The following is a 7,651-nucleotide window of genomic DNA, read 5'->3' as shown; positions in this document are numbered from 1 at the left end:
AGGTTTTGCACAGCAAAGAAAGCCATCAATGAAATGAAGAGAATCTACTTAATGGGTGAAGATATTTGCCAAAGATATATCCAATAAGAGGTTAAAATTCAAAATATGTAAAAAAAAATCATACAAATTAACCCCAAAACAACAAATAATTTGATTTAAAAAATGGGCACAGAACTGAAAAGACATTTCACCAAAGAGGACATAAGGATGGCAAATAAATATGTGAAAAAATGCTCAGTGTCACTAATCATCAGGGAAATGCAAATTAAAAGTACAATGAGATATTGCCTCACACTTGTCAGAATGGCTATCATCAATAAATCAAAAGCGACAAGTGTTGGCGAGGATGTGGAGAAAAGGGAACCTTCAAGCATTGTTGATGGAATTGTAAATAGGCGTAGCCACTATGGAAAACAGTATGGAGTTTCTTCAAAAAATTAAAAATAGAACTACTATAAGACTCATAATTTCCACTTCTGTGTATTTATCAAAAAAAATCCAAATTTGAAAAGACATATGCATTGCTGTATTCACTGTAGAATTATTTACAATAGCCAAGATATGGAAGCTAACAATGTGTTCATTGATAGATGAATGGATAAAGAAGAGATGGTACATATATTTAATGGAATATATAAGTCAGACAAAGACAAATACCATATGATTTCACTTATATATGGAATCTAAAAAACGAAAAGAACAAACTAAATAGAAACAAACTCAAAGTTACATAGAACAAATTTATGGTTGCTGGATGAAAAGGGTTGACGGGATTTGCGAAAAGGAGAGAGGGATTAACAAGTACCAGTTGCCAGCTATAAATATAGTCATACAGATGTAGAATACAGAATAAAAATGTAGTCCATAATATTGTAATAATTATGAATGGTGTCAGATGGGTACTAGACATTTTGGGAGATCACTACATAAGTTATATAAATGTCTAATCACCATGCTGTACACCTGAAATATAATATTGTATGTCAACTGTAATTGGAAAATAAATTAATTTTTTAAAGGTAGTGATTTTCTCAGTAAACTGACATGAATCCATTATAACCTCTTTCTCCACCAAAGTTGGCTCTATCTACGGAATATATGATAATGGAATATCACATATTCACACCTGTTTTCAAAAATGCTGAAGAAGTTTTATTATAATTAAAACTGAATTAGAAGTCAGATAATCATACTATTCCTGCCTTTCCAATAATCTAGTCATGACAGTCATCTGAATTTTGGCAAGTTACAGTCCCATAAATGTAACAGTTTTCATCTGCAAAATAGGAATAGTATTAATAAAAACAAAAACAATGACAATACTTAGATAAAATTAGAGAGTACTTTTTGATGCATTTGAAAATTGTATGGTAATATAAAATATAGAATTACATTAATTTTGAGAATTTACTACATGTCGTGTTCTATGGTAAGTGCTTTGGGGGATGAAAAGAAAGAATGATCCTTTAACATTCATTCAGAAACCAATGCACTCTATGTAACTTTGAAAGATTACCTTGTTTGCTTTTTTCAAAGGAAATTAGTGACAGGAAATTAAATAGATGGGCACAGATGTTAAATAGCAAGCTCTAGGGATAAAATTCACTGAGAAGTTCAAGTACTTTGATTGCCAAAACAGCCTCGTAGAAAATGATTAATCTTTTGGAAAATATTGTCTTTTTAAAAAGTGTATTGAAAGAACTATGAATTGCTACTGTAGTTCATGATAATATTGGGATCTGACCACACTATCCTGTAAAAACTAGGGAAGATTTTCATAACTGATTATTGAAATCCTGAGTTATATATTATATATCTTTAAACTCTGAATATATGTATTGCTGTAGTATATGCTGCAATGATACATGCCTAATAGTGTCATTTTTCATGTGTTTTTTTTTGTCATGTTGAAATATACCATTAGTATACCATTGCTTCATTCTAGTTACTCAGTAAAACAGTATTGCTTATCTTATAGTTTTATATTATCGGCAGCTGACCAATAATGGGCTGGGATCTACATGGGCACATTCCAAGATGTAGAAGTTCTTGAAGCATGAGTGGGAATAAGACTTTAAAATCAAAGTTTCAGAGCACTGTTCTAGGACAATTGAAGAAACATAATTGCATGGTGAAAGTGATGATGATGCATCATATAAATCATTATTCTTATTTTTTATATTAGTGGTGGTTATACTTAAAAGCTCTTTGAGTTCATTTTTAAAAGTGTCTTGGTTAATATTGAAAGAGTTGTAAGCCACTCTCAACCAATCTAACAAAATAAACAAAAATATTAACAACATAAAAAAAAATATTGGAGGGAGGGAACACCGATACTTTTTTTTAATGGCTAATTTCTGTGCTTTGAAAAACATTTTCTAGAAGAGTCTTTGGTCAACATGGCCTCCCCTCATGACCACATCAAAATTCCAACTAAACTACAGAACAGCCATCATTGAGAATTGCCTGAAATGTAGCTGAACAGAAGTCCTACAATTAAGAATATATAGAAGAAGCCACCTCAAGACTGGTAAGGACAAAGAACGGGCTGGTCCCATACCTGCATGTGGTGGTTAAAAATTGGGAGAGATATTTTATCTGCGAAAGTCCACCAGGAGGAATAGGGAGTCCCAGACCCAAACCAGGGTCCCCAGCCCAGAGTTCCAGTGCTGGGAAGAGAAATACCCACAAATTCTGGCTGTGAAAACTAGCGGAGATTGTGGCTGAGTGACATGGAGGGATGCAAAAATCTGAAGGGCTTTCCTTAAAGGGCCAATAAACAGGATTACTTGCTAATGGACTCACACGTTCTGAGCTCCAGAGATGGAATACACCCGGCACATGGAGAAATAACTAAATTGCCTGATTTCAGCATGAGGGCTGGAGGGCAGCTTTTTCTCAGACAGAAGTACTAGTAGAATCCATTGTATCTTTGTTGGGACCTCCACAGTCTTGGTGTACAGACTCAGATGGTTGTCCTATCTGAGTCTTCATCAACTTGGCTAACACTGGTTGCTCTGCCCTGGAGATTCCCTGACACCACACCCCACCCAACTTGTGGGCCCACCCAAATTACTTTTAGTTCCTTTTCCATACAAACAACCTATCTTGGCTCATGCTGTGGACTTTCCTAAAAATCTATCAAAGGTTTATAAAACCCAAACAAGCAGGATCTGACCTCTGTGTGCCCTATACTTCTTGCTGAGCAGCCCCAAACACTGCACTAGTGGAAGACTAAGTTCATGGATTGGCTTTTCAAAACACCTCCAACCCCAGCATGGGAGGTGGCCATCCGCATATCGATTACTAGCTCATTCCAGGTGGCCCCAAGCAGAGCACAGTCTGTGGCTAAACTTGGCCTGCAGTGGGGTTTCTTTCAGGAAGCTCTTGGGTTGGCACACCAAGTGGCCTGCTTCAGATGAGCCAGAGCAACACCCAGAGCCGCATCCACATATGACACATCCAGAGGGCAGACTGAGCAGGCACCAGAGAATGTTAAAGTGAATTCTGCTTCATAGAGTTAGCCCCTGCAAAACAGCTCCTCCCTATAGTCACCAACCTGTTCTCATGACCAGTCAGTCTAAGGTCAGTCTTTCCCACTGTTGTACAAACAGCAACCAAGTCTCACTTACAATAGGAAGACACATAGAACCCATACAAGGGACAAACCTAGAATGCCCAGCTCAGGTGACCAGGGAACACCTACCTACAACATAAAGCCACTTTGCTAAGACTAAGAGATGTAGAAGTACTACCTAATACATAGAAACAAACAATGGGAGACAGCCAAAATGGGAAGATAAAGAAATATGTCCCAAATGAAAGAACAGACCAAAACTTCAGAAAAAGAACTAAACAAAATGGAGACAAGCAATCTACCAGATGAAGAGTTCAAAAAACTGGCTATAAAAAAGTAAACTTAGAGGAAGAGTAGAAAACTTCAACAGAGAGATAGAAATCATAAAAATGGAGATAGAAAACATAAAAAATAACAAGTTAGAAATAAAGAATACAATAACTGAAATGAAAAATACAATAGTAGTGGAAATCAATAGTAGGTTAAATGAAGTAGAGAATAAAATCAGTTATTTAAAAGATAAGGTAGCAGAAAACACCCAGTCAGAACAGCAACAAGAAAAAAAAATCCAAAAATATGAAGGTAGTTTAAGGGGCCTCTGGGACAACATCAAGTATACCAACATTTGCATCATAGGGGTACCAGAAGGAGAAGAGAAAGCAAGGAATTAAAAACACATTTGAAGAAATAATGATAGAAAACTTCCTTAATCTGCCAAAAGAAATAGACATATAAACCCAGGAAGCCAGAGTCCTAAACAAGATTAACCCCAAAGAGGCCCACACCAAAACACATAATTAAAATGCCCAAGGTGAAAGACAAAGAGAGAATCCTAAAAGTAGCAAGAGAAAAAGGAGTTGGTTACCTATTAGGGAGCTCCCATAAGACTGACAGCTGATTTCTCAACAAAATCTTTGCAGGCCAGAGTGGATTGGCATGAAATATTTAAAGTAATGAAAAAAAAAAGGACCTATAATCAAGATTAGTCTTCCCAGGAAAGCTATCATTTAGAATCAGAGGAGAGATAAAGAGCTTCCTAGACAAGAAAAAGCTAAAGGGGTTTATCAACATCAAACCAATATTATAAGAAATGTTAGAGGATATTCTTTAAGAGAAGAAGGAAGATAAAAATATATATATATCAAAATGGCAATGACTACATATCTTTCAACAATTACTTTAAATGTAAGTGGATTAAATGCTTCAATCAAAAGATAGGGTGCTTGAATAGAGTACAAGATCTTTACACATACTACCTACAAGATATTTCAGATCAAAAGACAAACAGAATAAACATTAAGGGATGGAAAAAAGACTTTTCATGAATGGAAATTTAAAAAAGCTGTGGTAGCGATACTTATATCAGACAGTCTTTAAAACAGGCTATTACAAGAGACAAAGAAGTACCCAATAATCCCTCCTCAGGACATTTGAATGCATATGTCCATTGCGGTATCATTTACAATAGTCAAGATGTGAAGGCAACCAAGGTGTCCATCAATAGATGAACAGATAAAGAAGAGGTACTACATATATACAATGGAATATTATTCAGACATAAAAAATAATAAAATCTTGCCATCTGCAATAACATGGCTGGACCTACACAGTGTTGTGCTGATTAGAGTAAAATCAGACAGACATAGATAAATGTCATATGATTTCACTTACATGTGGAATCTAAAGAAAAAAATGAATAATAAAACAAAATAGAAACAAACATAGACACAGAGAATATTTTGATGGTTGCTATATGAGTGGGAGTGTGGGTAAAAAAGGGGTAGGGATTAAGAATTACAAATTGGTAGTTAAAAAATAGTCATGAAAAAGTGGGTTCCAAATAGTCATGAGAATGTAAAATATAGCATAAGCAATATAGTCAATAGTATTGTAATAACTATATATGATGTCCAATGATACTTGATTTATAAAGGTGATCACTTCGTAAGTTATAGAAATGTCTAAACATTATGTTGTACACTTGAAAGTAATGTAATATTGTGTGCCAACTGTAATTTAAAAACTTTATTATAAAAGTAATTTCTGATAATTTCTCTCCTAACTTAGCTGATGAGTAAGAAACTAAGAAAGAAGAGCTGTCATCAATGAAGCATGGGCAGGTAGAGTCATACTTAATACCAGGATGATCAGTAGTTGTCAAACTGATTAATAGATTGTGTATTGCAGAGGATGGCAGCAAGGGCTTTATGAAACAATGCTAAAAGTCACACAGTAATAAACCAAAATAAATACTTAAGTATGTATATTTATAGCTACCGAAACATTTATGATGACCAGGCTTCTGGAGAGAAGCACTACATACATAATAACATTCGGTCAATCAAGTTTTCTCAGCATTCATTAGGGTCTAAAATCAAGTCAGAAAGGCTATCAGAAATGTCCCCTATGTTGACAATTTATTGTAGCTTCAAACAGTTTTCTACAGTGTGCTGTTTTAAAGTTATTTTTCAGCTTTTCTGCAGGCAAAATAAAACAACTCTTGCTTCAACAATCTCCCACCTGATATAAATAAAAGCCCTCTATAGCCATTCATCCAATAAGTTTGCTGCAGTAGTATTTTGAGGGCATGATCTTCCACATCACTCTTTGTTCCACTGTGAAATCTAATGAAGACTATCATTAAGAGGCTATTTTACTAAGAACTGTCTTGTCTTTGGCCATGGCACCCTGAACAAGCCCGATCCCGTCTGATCTTGGAAGCTAAGCAGGGTGGGGCCTGGTTAGTACTTGGATGGGAGACCACCCAGGAAGACCAGGTACTGTAGGCGTAAAAAAAAAAAAAAAGAGATTGTAAGCTGACAAGGTCCTTGCAATCTGTGAGGTCAACCAAGGGTTGCCTTGCCTAAAAACAACAACAACAAAAAATCCCGAACAAACAAACAAAAACAAAGAACTGTCCTCTTTCTGATAATGACCAAGAGCTCAGGTTTTACTTTGGCTATTGAAAAGTTTAAAAATAATTTGAGATTCAATATAGCAATGATGTTTCCCTTCATGACCTAAATGTTTTTTCTGTTTTGTATTAAGGCTGTACTACTTTCTACTATTTAAAACACAAATTTCTCTTATTCTTTGTATATAATTCATCTTTTAGAACAGTTTGTTATATATTTATGTTATAAGAAGGCTTAAAAGATTTTTCTTTCTTTAAATTGTTTGGATTTTTTATAAGTTTCAAATATACAGTACATTGATTAGATATTTATATAGTTTATAAAATGATCCCCCTAATTTCTTCGCTCCTCTGGTTTTCCACCTGGTCGATATATTAATATTAACTGCATTCCCTATGCCATTTTCCCCATCCACATTACCAGCTACCAACTACTAATTTATACTTTTTTAACCCTTCATCCCAGTCTCCCAGTCCCCCCAATTCCCTCCCCTCTCCATCACCAAATTGTCCACTATATTTGTGAATCTGTTTTTGATGAGTTTGTTCATTTTGTTCCTTGGACTCCTCATATAAATGAAATCATATGGTATTTACCCTTCTCTGTCTGACTTATTTCACTCAGAATAAGAACTTCTAGGTTCATCCATGTCCTTGTGATTTCAATTTTTTAATGACTGAGTAATATTCCATTGTATATATGAACCATAACTTCTTTACCCAATCGTCTGTTGATGGGCATTTAGGTTGCTTCCATATCTTGGCTATATAAATTGTGCTGCCATGAATATTAGGGTGCATAGATTTTTATGAATTATCATTTTGGTTTTCTTGGAAATACCCAGAAGTGCAATTTTCGGGTCAAAAGTTTATCCATTTTTAATTTTTTGAGAAATCTCCATACAGTTTTCCATAGCGGATATACCAATTTGCAATCCCCACCAACAATACATGATAGTTTCCTTTTCTCCGCATTCTTGACAACAGTTGTTCTTTGATTTATTGATGATAGACATTCTGACAGGTATCAGGTGATAACCCATTGTGGTTTTAATTTGCATTTATCTGATGATAAGCGACCTTGAGCATCTTTTCATATGCCTATTAGCCATCTGTATTTCCTCTTTAGAGAAGTATCTGTTCAGGTCTTCTGCACATTT

General features: G+C 35.0%; 1 pseudogene; it reads left to right on the top strand.

The window, feature by feature from the left end:
- The first annotated feature begins 6,247 nt into the window (after positions 1–6,247).
- LOC118608261 lies at positions 6,248–6,366 on the top strand (annotated as a pseudogene).
- Positions 6,367–7,651: the final 1,285 nt, after the last annotated feature.

The sequence above is a fragment of the Rousettus aegyptiacus genome, unplaced genomic scaffold, assembly GCF_014176215.1.
Source record: "Rousettus aegyptiacus isolate mRouAeg1 unplaced genomic scaffold, mRouAeg1.p scaffold_m13_p_9, whole genome shotgun sequence".
In the NCBI taxonomy this organism is placed as follows: domain Eukaryota; kingdom Metazoa; phylum Chordata; class Mammalia; order Chiroptera; family Pteropodidae; genus Rousettus; species Rousettus aegyptiacus.
Note: the sequence above shows the minus strand (reverse complement) of the source record. Positions and strands in the feature narration are given on the sequence as shown.